Genomic DNA, 12,169 nt, shown 5'->3' on the forward strand with positions numbered 1-12,169 from the left:
CCTCCCGGCCGCAGAATGGACGGTGTGTCAGTGAACCAACTTAAAATCCTGTTGCATAGTACTGCCCACCCCCTCCACCCGGGTTCCCAATGGACATAGGAAGGACCCCTGCATAAAGAGATTTCCACTGCGGGCCTCCCCTGCCGCCGTGTTGAGTCTGGTCAGCAGCCGAAAGCAAGGAAGTGAAAGGTGTGCACGAGCAGCCCATACAGGAACGGTCTCAGTGTGTCATGGAAAGGCAGGGTGGGCAGCACTGCAAACGGCTCACATTATGTGGGACACTCTCCAGAGAGGTACCTTGGGCCCTGGGTCCGAGAGCAATTCCAGCTGACCAGGTATTAGCATAGCTGGGACCATAAGACTATAAGATATAGGAGCAGAAGCAGGCCATTCAGCCCATCGAGTCTGCTCCACCATTCAATCATGGGCTGATCCAATTCTTCCCACTCCCTGTCTTCTCCCCATACTCTTTGATGCCCTGGCTAATCAGGAACCTATCTATCTTTGCCTTAAATATGCCCAATGACTTGGCCACCCCTCACACTCCCAAGCCTCCCCAACAACCAACTTACTGAGTTCTTCCAGCATTGGTCTTTTCACCGTAGGTTCCGCTACTGAGTCTCTCTTGTTCCCGTCTCTAGCATCTGAGGAATAGATAATCATCCAATTTTAAACAGCTTCTCTTGCACTGTCTCATAAATCCATGACACTGTGCTCAGTGACCTTTACTGTTGTCCAGTTAAGCAATGCCTCAATTTTAAAATAATTAAATGCTTTAAAAAGCATTAATAACTCATCAAGAGTGATTGATAAGTTGGTGGCCTGAGGTAAAAGATGAGTTATTAACTTCAAACTGTCTGCATAATTAATCAGAATTGACTTGCATGTACATGTAACGAGAGCTGTATAACTCATCTCCTTCTACCTTAGGCCACGAGCTTATCAATCACCCATGTGTGGACATTTTCTGGAGGTCCAAGATCCGTATGCTCCACGACTGCTGGACTAAGTGTGTAAATGTAGGAGGGGACTATGTTGAAAAATAAATGTACTAGGTTTTCTAAAATTGACTCCTTCTACCTTAGGCCACAAACTTATCAATCACCCCTCATAGTTGTACCATATTGTATGTATGTATATATATAAATTGATTAAGCATTGTTGTTTTTAAATAATTCATTATGGGTTGAGCATACAGATATGTGAAATGCAAACATCATCACGCTACCAATGTGATATGTGTGCACCTCACTTAAAGTAAATTCAAAGTTACGCCTGCATTTTCGGATTTCTGTGAGTTTACAAAACAATCTGTGCCAACCAAGTTGCATGATTGTGCTAATCCCATTTGTCTGCATTTGGCCCATATCCACCTGAACCATTCTTATGCATATAATTGTCCAAAAGACTTAAATATCGTAATTGTATTTGGTTGTAGAGTAATTGAGAGCAGAATCATGCCCTTTGGCCCATCTAGTCTGTGTTTAACTGTTATTCTGGATAGACCCATCAACACGCACCTGGATTAATGCCCTCCATTCTCAATCCATCCATGTACTTATCCAAACTTGTCCATCTGTTCCTCTCTACTAATCATTCACTTGCCCCTTTGTCCCTCCTTACTAATCCTCTTGTCCTTTTGTCCCTCCCCACTAATCCTCTTGTCCATTTTTCCTTCCCTACTAATCATTCATTTGTTCTTTAGTCCTTCCCCACTGATCTCCCTCCTGGCAGTTATCTCTGCAAGTGGAAAAAGTGCTACACCTGTCCATTCACCTCCTCCACCCAGGGCCTCAATCAGTCCTTCCAGCTGAGGCAACACTTCATCTGCGAATCTGCTGGGGTCTTCGATGGTATCAGGTGCTCTTGATGTGGCCTCCTTTACACTGGTGAGACCCAATGGAGATTAGTGATTGCTTTATCATGCACCTCCACTTGACTGCAGGAAGTAGGATTTCCCAGTGACCATTCTGACACGTTGGTTCATGGCCTTCTCTACTGCCAGGTTGGAGGAGAAACACCTGATCTTCAGCCTGGGTGGCAGCCAACCTGATGGCATGAACATCAATTTCTCTAACCTCTGGTTACTGTACCCCCTTTCTCCTCCTTTCTTCTTCAATTTCTCACTCGGCCCCCCACCTTACCCTTACTCCTTCTCACCTGCCTATAATCTCTCCCAGGTGCCTCCCTTTCCCTCTCTTTCTCCCATGGTCTCTTTCCTCTCCTTTCATATTCCTTTTTACTTCAGCTCTTCCACCTATCACCTACTTCATCCCCACTTCCCCACACACCAGGCTTCACCTTCTAGCTTGTACTATTCCTCTCCCCCACCTTCTTATTCTGGCTTTTCCCCCTTCCTTTCCAGCCCCTTCCTTTCGGTCTCAGCCCGAAATGTTGATTGTATTAATTTCCATGGATGCTGCCTGACCTGCTGAGTTCCTCCAGTATTTTGTGTGTGCTACTAATCCAAACTTCTCTGAAATATTGCAATCAAACCCACATCCGCCACTTCCACCGACAGCTCATGGCATACTCACACCATCCTCTGAATGAAAAAATCCCTCAGATTCCCCTTAAATATTTCAGCTTTCACACTTAACCTCTGACCTGCAGATCTTGCCTTATCCAAACTCAGTGGGAAAAGCCTGCTTGCATTTACACCATTAATACCCTTCATAATTTCATTTATCTCTCTCAAATCTTCGCTCATTCTTCTACACTCTAGGGAATAAAGTCCTCGTGAATTTTCTCTGTACTGGTTCAGTCTTATTGATAACTTTCCTGCAGGTAGGTGACCTGAACTGTCAGCCTCACCATCATCTTATACAATTTAATATCTTAACTCATAATTCTATACTCTGATTTATGAAAGGTAATGTGCCAAGAACTCTTTCTACAATGCTATTTACCTGTGAGTGCACTTTCAAGGAATTATGAATCTATATTCCCAGATCTCTCTGTTCTATCGCCCTCCTCTTTGCCCCACCGTTACTGGTTATGTTCTACACTAGTTTGTGCTCCCAAAGTAAACCACCTCACACTTGTCTGCATTACATTTCAGTTGCCATTTTTCAGCCCATTTTCCAGCTGGCCCATTGCACACTTTGATATCATTCCTTGCTGTCCATAATGCCCACAGTCTTGATGTCATCTGCAAATTTACTGATCCTGTTTACCGCATTATCCTCCAGATCATCAGTATAGATGATAAACGACAGCGGACACAGCACCGATCCCTGCAGCACACCACGAGTCACAGGCCTCCAGCCAGAAAGGCAACTATATACTGCTACTGTCTAGTTTCTCCTGTGAAGCCAATCTTCAATCCAATCAACTACCTCTCCCCCAAGGCCAAGCAACTGAACCTTCTTGACCAGCCTCCTATGCGGGACTTTGTCAAAGACCTTGCTAAAGCCCATGTAGATAACATCCATTGCCTTTCCTTCATCAGCTTTCCTTGTAAGCTACTCAAAAAACTGTAAAAGTTTGGTCAACATGACCAACCACATACAAAGCCATGTTGACGATCTCTAATGAGGCCCTGTCTATACAAAGACTTATATATCCAGTCCCTTAGAATACCTTCCAATAACTTACCCACTACTGACGTCAGGCTCATGGCTTATAATTTTCCATCTTATTCTTGAAGAACAGAAGAACATTAGCTGTCCTACAGTCCTCTGGAAACCTTGCTGGTGGCTCGAGACATTTTCATTACCTTTAACAGGTGTCCCAAAATTTATGTGCTATCTTTTCTTCTGGGAGCTTGTTCCATTTACCGACCACTATCAATGTGGAAAGGTTAGCCCCTCACGTCCTTTTAACACTTTTCCCTTTCACTTTAAACCAACGCTGTTTAGTTTTGGACTCCTTTATCCTGGGGAAAGACTTTCAAATTGTCGGTGACACTCATGATTTTATTGAGCAACTTAAGTTCAGCCTTTTGTGCTCCAGGGAAAATTGTCCTATCCTATCCAGCTTCTGAGTATCCAATGTGTTTTCACCTTCACAGAACAAACAAACCCTTTTGGCTGACAAGACCATTTCACTTCCTGGTTCATTTTAGCTTTACTTCTCACAGTGGCCCCAGCAGTGGAAAAGAAACGGTGACTAGTTTTGTTTACACCTTTGCTTATTGACAGTGATGTAGCATCCTGTGTATTCCCAAACACTGGGTGCGTAGCAACCTTTACTTGCCTTTCGATATAATCAGCAACATCAGTGAAAGTAGTCTTACAGTTGTGCTTTTCTTGCAGTTTACAGACCAGCATTCCCCATTTATCCCTAAGCATACAGGGCAATTTCTTTACAGTCGACATGTTGGTAGGCATGTCCAATTCACACATGTACTGCACTTCTTCCATGGCATTACACCAGCCTCTAAGCAAATGACTGCAGTGTTGAAGGGCCTTCACATCTTCAGATTTGATAAGTACCCAAGAGAGAACCTTTTGCATGTAGGCAGATGCAATTTTCTGTTCAATATGAAAATATTCCTGTAGTAAAGCCTTAGCCTTTAGATATCCTTCCTTAGTGTCAACATGCGTGCACCTTCTGACAAGTTATCTAGGGAATCAGAATCAGAAACAGGTTTAATATCACTGGCATAGGTCATGAAATTTGTTATTTTTGCAGCAGTAGCACATTGCAATACATAATAATAATAAAAACTGTGAATTATATTAAGTATATAAATAAATTAGTTAAGTTAAATAAGTAGTGCAAAAAAAGCAGTAGGGTGGTGTTCATGGGTTCAATGTCCATTCAGAAATTGGATGGCAGAGAGGAAGAAGCTGTTTCTGAATCATTGAGTGTGTGCCTTCAGGTTCTTGTACCTCCTCCCTGATGGTAGCAATGGGAAGAGGTCACGTCCTGGGTGACGGGGTTCTTAATAATGGGTGCCACTTCTTTGAGACACTGCACTTTGAAGGCGTCCTGGATACTACGGAGAAGGGTATGTATCCATGATGGAGCTGACTGAGTTCACAAATTTCTGCATCTCACTGTGCAGTAGCGCCCCTCCCCATACCAGATGGTAATGTGGACAATTAGTATGCTCTTCATGGTAAATCTAGAAATTTGCAAGTAGCATTGGTGACATGCCAAACCTCCTCAAACTCCTAATGAAATAAAGTCACTGTTATGCCTCCTTTGTAACTGCTTTGATATGTTGGGCCCAGGATAGATCTTCAGAGATGTTGACACCCAGAACTTGAAATTGCTCACTCTGATCCTTGGTGTGTGTTCCCTCTTCTTTGCCGTCCTGATGTCCACAATCACTTTGTTGCTCTTATTGATATTGAGTGCAAGGTTGTTGCTGCCACACCACTCATCCAGCTGATATATCTCACTCCTGGATGTCTTCTCGTCACCATCTGAAATTCTGCAATAATTCTGTTGCCAGCAGCTTTAAAGATGGCATTTGAACTGTGCCTAGTGTTACGAAGGATGAACAGCTCTGATGGGCAGAAGGGTGCAGAGTTGCCCATGTCCCCCCCCCCCCCCCGGGAGAATCACTAACCGTTACTGTTGCTATGCTGCTAATGAGAGAGAGAGATGTAAGAGAAAACATGCTGGAACTGGAACATCTGCTACAGATAAGAGAGAGATAAGGCAGGGGAGAGAGACTTGCTGATTCACCATATTATGACTTCTGAGAGACTTATGGCTTCTGAGAGGGTTGTTTACCTTATACCATTCTGTTCATTAAAATTCCTCAGTGGACAGCCGGAGTGGGTTGGTTTGATGGACACAGCCATTCAAAATTGATGGACAACTGAGACCCCGTGAGTGGGGATAAAAGTGAGGTCTGGGGAGACACCCTTCAGACACACCAGGAGACACACTATTGAGTACTGCCTGAGTGTTGGAACCCACGAGAAGGTGTGGGGCATCGGAGACCGAACGAAGGATTGATCAGTTTAACTCACAGTGATATAGCAGGGCCGGTGGGGGCTTGTGTGTGTGTCCACTCATGCCAGAGTGACGAGTTCACCACAGAAGAACGGTCTAGCTGAAGGACAGAGGGGTCATACCTGAATGGCCACAACAGAACGACGGATCAAGAATATAAAGGAAGGTTTGCCTGCCGGTAGCTGTTACTGCTCGCTCTCTCTCTCTCTCTCTCTCTCTCTCTCTCTCTCCAATGATTACAACACAACAACCAACATCTACCTCAGCACGTATGAACTGAACTGAACTTTATACTTATAAATGACAATTCATTATCCCCTAGACATCGATAGAGCTTGTTTATTATTGATTATTATTATACCCACATTTTTAGGTTTATTATTGCTAACGTGTATTATCTATATATTTGCATTATTGATATTGATTTGTATATTTTACTAATAACCACTGTTTGAAAATAGTACCACCAGACTCCAATGGATTCTTCTCTCTCTGCTGGTTAGACACCCAGTTACGGGGTACGTAACACTAGCCACACTATCCTAGATATGGAGCGAGTGGAGTGGTGGGCTAAGCACACACCTTCGAGGTGCGCCAATGCTGATTGTCAGCAAGGTGGAGATGTTATGTCTGATCCGAGCAGACTGTGGTCTTCTGGTGAGGAAGTTTATCATTCATTTGCAGAGGGAGGTACAAAGGCCCAGGTTCTGGAGCCTTTCGATCAGAATTGTTGGAATGAGTGTGTTAAATGCTGAGCTGGAGTTAATGGGGTGTGTCAGGAATGGACAGGAGGAGGAGTATAGGAAACTGATACAGGACTTTGTGATATGGTGCAACTCAAACTACCTGTGTCTCAATATCACCAAGACCAAGGAGATGGTGGTGGACTTTAGGAGATCTAGGCCTCATAAGGAGCCAGTGATCATTAATGGAGAATGTGTGGAGCAGGTTAAGACCTACAAATATCTGGGAGTACAGTTAGATGAGAAGCTAGACTGGACTGCCAACACAGATGCCTTGTGCAGGAAGGCACAGAGTCGACTGTACTTCCTTAGAAGGTTGGCGTCATTCAATGTCTGTAGTGAGATGCTGAAGATGTTCTATAGGTCAGTTGTGGAGAGCGCCCTCTTCTTTGTGGTGGCGTGTTGGGGAGGAAGCATTAAGAAGAGGGACGCCTCACGTCTTAATAAGCTGGTAAGGAAGGCGGGCTCTGTCGTGGGCAAAGTACTGGAGAGTTTAACATCAGTAGCTGAGCGAAGGACGCTGAGTAGGCTACGGTCAATTACGGAAAACTCTGAACATCCTCTACATAGCACCATCCAGAGACAGAGAAGCAGTTTCAGCGACAGGTTACTATCGATGCAATGCTCCTCAGACAAGATGAAGAGGTCAATACTCCCCAATGCCATTAGGCTTTACAATTCTACCGCCAGGACTTAAGAACTTTTTAAAAGCTATTATTAATGCTTTTTGAGATAGTGATTTAGATGCATATCATATTTTTTACTGAGTTAAGTATTGTATGTAATTAGTTTTGCTACAACAAGTGTACGGGACATTGGAAAAAAGTTGAATTTCCCCATGGGGATGAATAAAGTATCTATCTATCATCTATCTATCTATCTATTCGTTAGGACAACCCACCGTGCTCTTCTTGGGCACTGGTGTGAGTGTGCCCTTTTGAAAGCAACCTCTATTGTACTGATCAAGGAAACAGAGGCAGTGACTATAGCTGTCAGCCCTGCCTTCAGCACTGATTTCAAAAGCATTCACAAGTGCATTAGACTGCAGAGTCGAGTCAAGTCAAGTCGCTTTTTATTGTCATTTCGACCATAACTGCTGGTACAGTACACAGTAAACACAAGATGACATTTTTCAGGACCATGGTGCTACATGAAACAGTACAAAAACTACACTGAACTACATAAAAACAACACAGAAAAAAACTACACTAGACTATGGACCTACCCAGGATGGCATAAATAATAAACAAGACAATAGGTACAGTAGAGGGCAGTGTCAGTTCAGGCCCTGGTATTGAGGAGTCTGATGGCTTGGGGGAAGAAACTGTTACATAGTCTGGTCATGAGAGCCGGAATGCTTCGGAGCCTTTTCCCAGATGGCAGGAGGGAGAAGAGTTTGTATGAGGGGTGTGTGGGGTCCTTCATAATGCTGTTTGTTTTGTGGATGCAGCGTGTAGGGTAAATGTCTGTAATGGCGGGAAGAGAGACCCTGATGATCTTCTCAGCTGACCTCACTATCCGCTGCAGGGTCTTGCGATCTGAGATGGTGCAATTTCTGAACCAGGCAGTGATGCAGCTGCTCAGGATGCTCTCAATACAACCCCTGTAGAATGTGATGAGGATGGGGGGTGGGAGATGGACTTTCCTCAGCCTTCGCAGAAAGTAGAGACGCTGCTGGGCTTTCTTTGCTATGGAGCTGGTGTTGAGGGACCAGGTGAGAATTTCTGCCAGGTGAACACCAAGAAATTTGGTGCTCTTAACAATCTCTACCGAGGAGCCGTTGATGTTCAGCGGGGAGTGGTCGCTCCGTGCCCTCCTGAAGTCAACAGCCATCTCTTTTGTTTTGTTCACATTCAGAGACAGGTTGTTGGCTCTGCACCAGTCCGTTAGCCACTGCACCTCCTCTCTGTATGTTGACTCATCGTTCTTGATGATGAGACCCACCACGGTCGTGTCATCAGCGAACTTGATGATGTGGTTCGAGCTGTGTGTTGCAGCACAGTCATGGGTCAGCAGAGTGAACAGCAGTGGACTGAGCACACAGCCCTGGGGGTGCTCAGATCTCAGTCAAAGGTTTGAATCTCTCTCTTAGGTAAAGATGAAATCCTTCGCTGTTTTTATAAGATTTTTATTTCATTTTGCTTCCTCTTAATATCAATAATACTATCCTGACATCTGTCACCTGAAACAAGAGTGTTTCCATGCTGGAAGTGAAAGTCCCCACGAGCGCTTTGAGCTGAGGGATATGACGTAGATTCAGAGTGACACATTAGTGCAGACTGGGAGTAAACACCCTGACCTACCTCTTAGGGGTTTAGTTCATGTTTCCCAAACACTTGAGGAATAAGTGAATCAATATTGATATTGAGGGGTTTCGTTTTTCAATATAAGAATTCACACCATAAGACTATCCTGCTAGAGCACTTTTAGCATGTACCACACATGAAGCCCTTAGCACATCAACTTTAGCCATATGGTTGTAGTATTTCTTCATCCAACTTATGTTCTTCTTTCCTTTTGCTCTTTTAGTGCATGTTTGTCCTTCAATAATCGTTAATGTTCTATTAATGCAGCTAAATCAGCCTCTGTTTTAATGTATGCAGAGGAGGTAGTAGATACAGAAGATTTTCTTCCTGTAACACAGCTTCGAGTGCTGATAGTTGACACACTGTCATTTGGTTTCACATCATCTTGTGGGTTGCCAGCTATATGCATAATCAAAACATGCCTTGGAATTTGAGAAACATTGTTGAAAGATGAAACACTTGTTTACTTGTGGCAGAAATGTGACTTTCAATATAACATATTTGGGCCAACGATCATTTCATATCCTCTATGAATTCACTGCAATAGGGGTCAATGTTTTTGAAAACTTTGCTTCTGCTTTTCTTGTTCGGCCATGGGAAGTAATGAGATTGGCATATGATGTTGCTTAGCAACAGCTTCACATTGATTCATCAAGCCCTCATGATGAGATTGCACTTGTAAGGCATTTTCTTTAATTTTCATAAAATCGTTAATTGATTGTATTAAACCTTTAATTTTGTTCACCTTTGTTTCATGCTTCTTTTGAAGCCTTCTGATTAGATTTGCTTTAGCTTCAGCTTTAATTTCTCTTTTGCGAGCCCCAACTGTGGGGTCATTCGCACCGACTTCATTCTTCTATATACTCACGTTACTTTCCTTAGTTCCCTTGTGAATTACACAACTTGCAATTATCTCTTTGTTTGCCTGCAGCACCAGCTACATTTGATTCAATAAATGTAATCAACAAACAAACTGTCTGTGTGTCTACGGCACTTAAACCAGACCGAACAAACAGTCTTCAATTCAAATGTCCACAATCGGAATATTTCAGCACTTCAATAAAACAAAGCAATGAACCCTTGGGCAAACTCCACGTGATCAAGCAATAGTCCCCAGTGGACAGGCAGCACTGTCCATTCAAAGCTGTATTCAAACCACAAACACACAGCATGAATCATAATCCTACTGCAAGCTGCTCCTGTTCCTAACTTGTTCTCAGTGCTGAGATTCCAATTTTGCCCATGAGTCCGAGGCAATCTTATACCCATAGACTGATGTTTGCTTGGTATAACTTATTTTTTTCTTGACAAAATCACTTTAAAACAACTCAAAACTGCTGAGAGACTAAGCCAGCAGATCAACACTGTATGATGTGCTTCCAAATCGAGGAAAGTGGTGTCTGCTTCAGCTGTTTGTATACAAGACAGCAAAGATCACAGGAAGCGTCTTTCATGCAAGAAATGCAGTGGTAGGCATCCCAGCGTACTTCGTGTTCACTCTAATGAAAAGGGTGCAGATCCAAAACAAGCCGTGAAGAAATCCGACACAGCAGTGATAGTGACCTTGTACCCAACGGCCTTACCAAGGTTGGCGATCATGCTTGTAAACTTCCCATAGCCCCAGTACAAGTGAAGCCTAAGAAGGGTAACAGGACAGCGGTTACTTACACTTTCCTAGATCAAGGAAGTACAGCAGTGTTCTGTGCAGTGGGCCTCGTGAACAAGCTCAACCTCACAGGAAAAAGGGCACGCCCACTCTTACACACCATGGGTCAAAAGGAGATTGTGAGTAGCTACATTGCTCCAGGAGGGGCTGGCTTAGATAATGAAAACTATTGTGAACTACCTAACATCTATCAGCAGGGGAGTATACCAGTCCACAAATGGAACATTCCTCAACAGAGTGATCTCCAGGAATGGTCTCACCTGAAACACGTCCATTTGCCAGAGACTGATTCAGAAACTGAGCTGCTGACAGGGACAAATGTGTCTAAAGCACTGGAGCCATGGCCAGTGATTCATAGCATTAATAATGGACTCTATACAACTTGAACAACATTGGGTTGGACTGCGAGTGGACCACTGAAAGGAGCCCATGGTGATGGAAGAGACTGTGCACATTCAGAGTTGATAGTTAACAGGATCCCAGTTTTGATCTTGGATGAGCTTGGCAGCAGCATTTCAGGGCAGATTTCCCTGAATGCGGCCGGGATGAACAGGATGAAGTCAGGAGAAGATCACGAATTATAGGAGTTAGCATTGAATTCCATAAAACTGGTGGATGGCCTCTACCAGATTAGGTTACCTTTGAGAAAGAAAAAGGTTAACATGTCAAGTAATAGGAAGATTGCTGATCAGCATGCTCTAAATGTGAGGAAGAGGTTTAAGAAGGATTTGTAATTTCACACTGACTACACAACTTTCATGAAGGACACCATCGCTAAAGGTTATGCCCTAAGAGTGCCGGCAGAGGATCTGGAATGCAGTGAATGGAAAGTCGGGTATATTCCACATCATAGTGTTTATCACCCCAGAAAAGGGAAACTTCCTGTTGTGTTTGACTGTGGTGTGACTTTTCAGGGAACATTGCTTAATGCTCAGCTTTTACAGGGACCAAATCTTACTAGCTCACTGATTAGAGTTATAACCGGATTCCAAAAGGAACCAGTGGTGATCATGGCAGGCATTGAATCAACGTTCCAACGGGTTAAAGTATCAGTGGAAGATGCAGATCTGCTGAGGTTGCTCCGCTGGCCTGATGGTGACCTCGACCAAGATATGGTGGACTTTAGAATAGTGGTACATCTCTTTAGAGCAACTTCATCACTGAGCTGTGCCAACTTAGGAAACGTGCAGAAATCAATGAAGAACAACACAGTTACAAGATGGTAGATAAGGTTTTGCATTGTTTCTATGTTGTTTCAGTGTTCCCTGAGGAAGAAGTGGTGGGTATCTCTCTATGTATTTGCGCTAAAGGTAGCATTTGACTCACAAAGTGGATAACCAACAGACATATTGCACTAGCTGTGATATCAGTGTTATGAGTGATGAACAGACCTGATGGACAATGGGGTACAGAGTTAACCATCCCCCCCCCGAGAAACACGAACTATTACTGTTGCTATGCTGACCATGAGAAAGAGGCGAAAAACAAGCAAGAACATTGGCGACAGATAAGAGAGAGGGGGAAATTGCTGATTAACCGTA

The sequence above is a fragment of the Hemitrygon akajei genome, chromosome 16 (genome assembly GCF_048418815.1).
Source record: "Hemitrygon akajei chromosome 16, sHemAka1.3, whole genome shotgun sequence".
NCBI lineage: Eukaryota > Metazoa > Chordata > Chondrichthyes > Myliobatiformes > Dasyatidae > Hemitrygon > Hemitrygon akajei.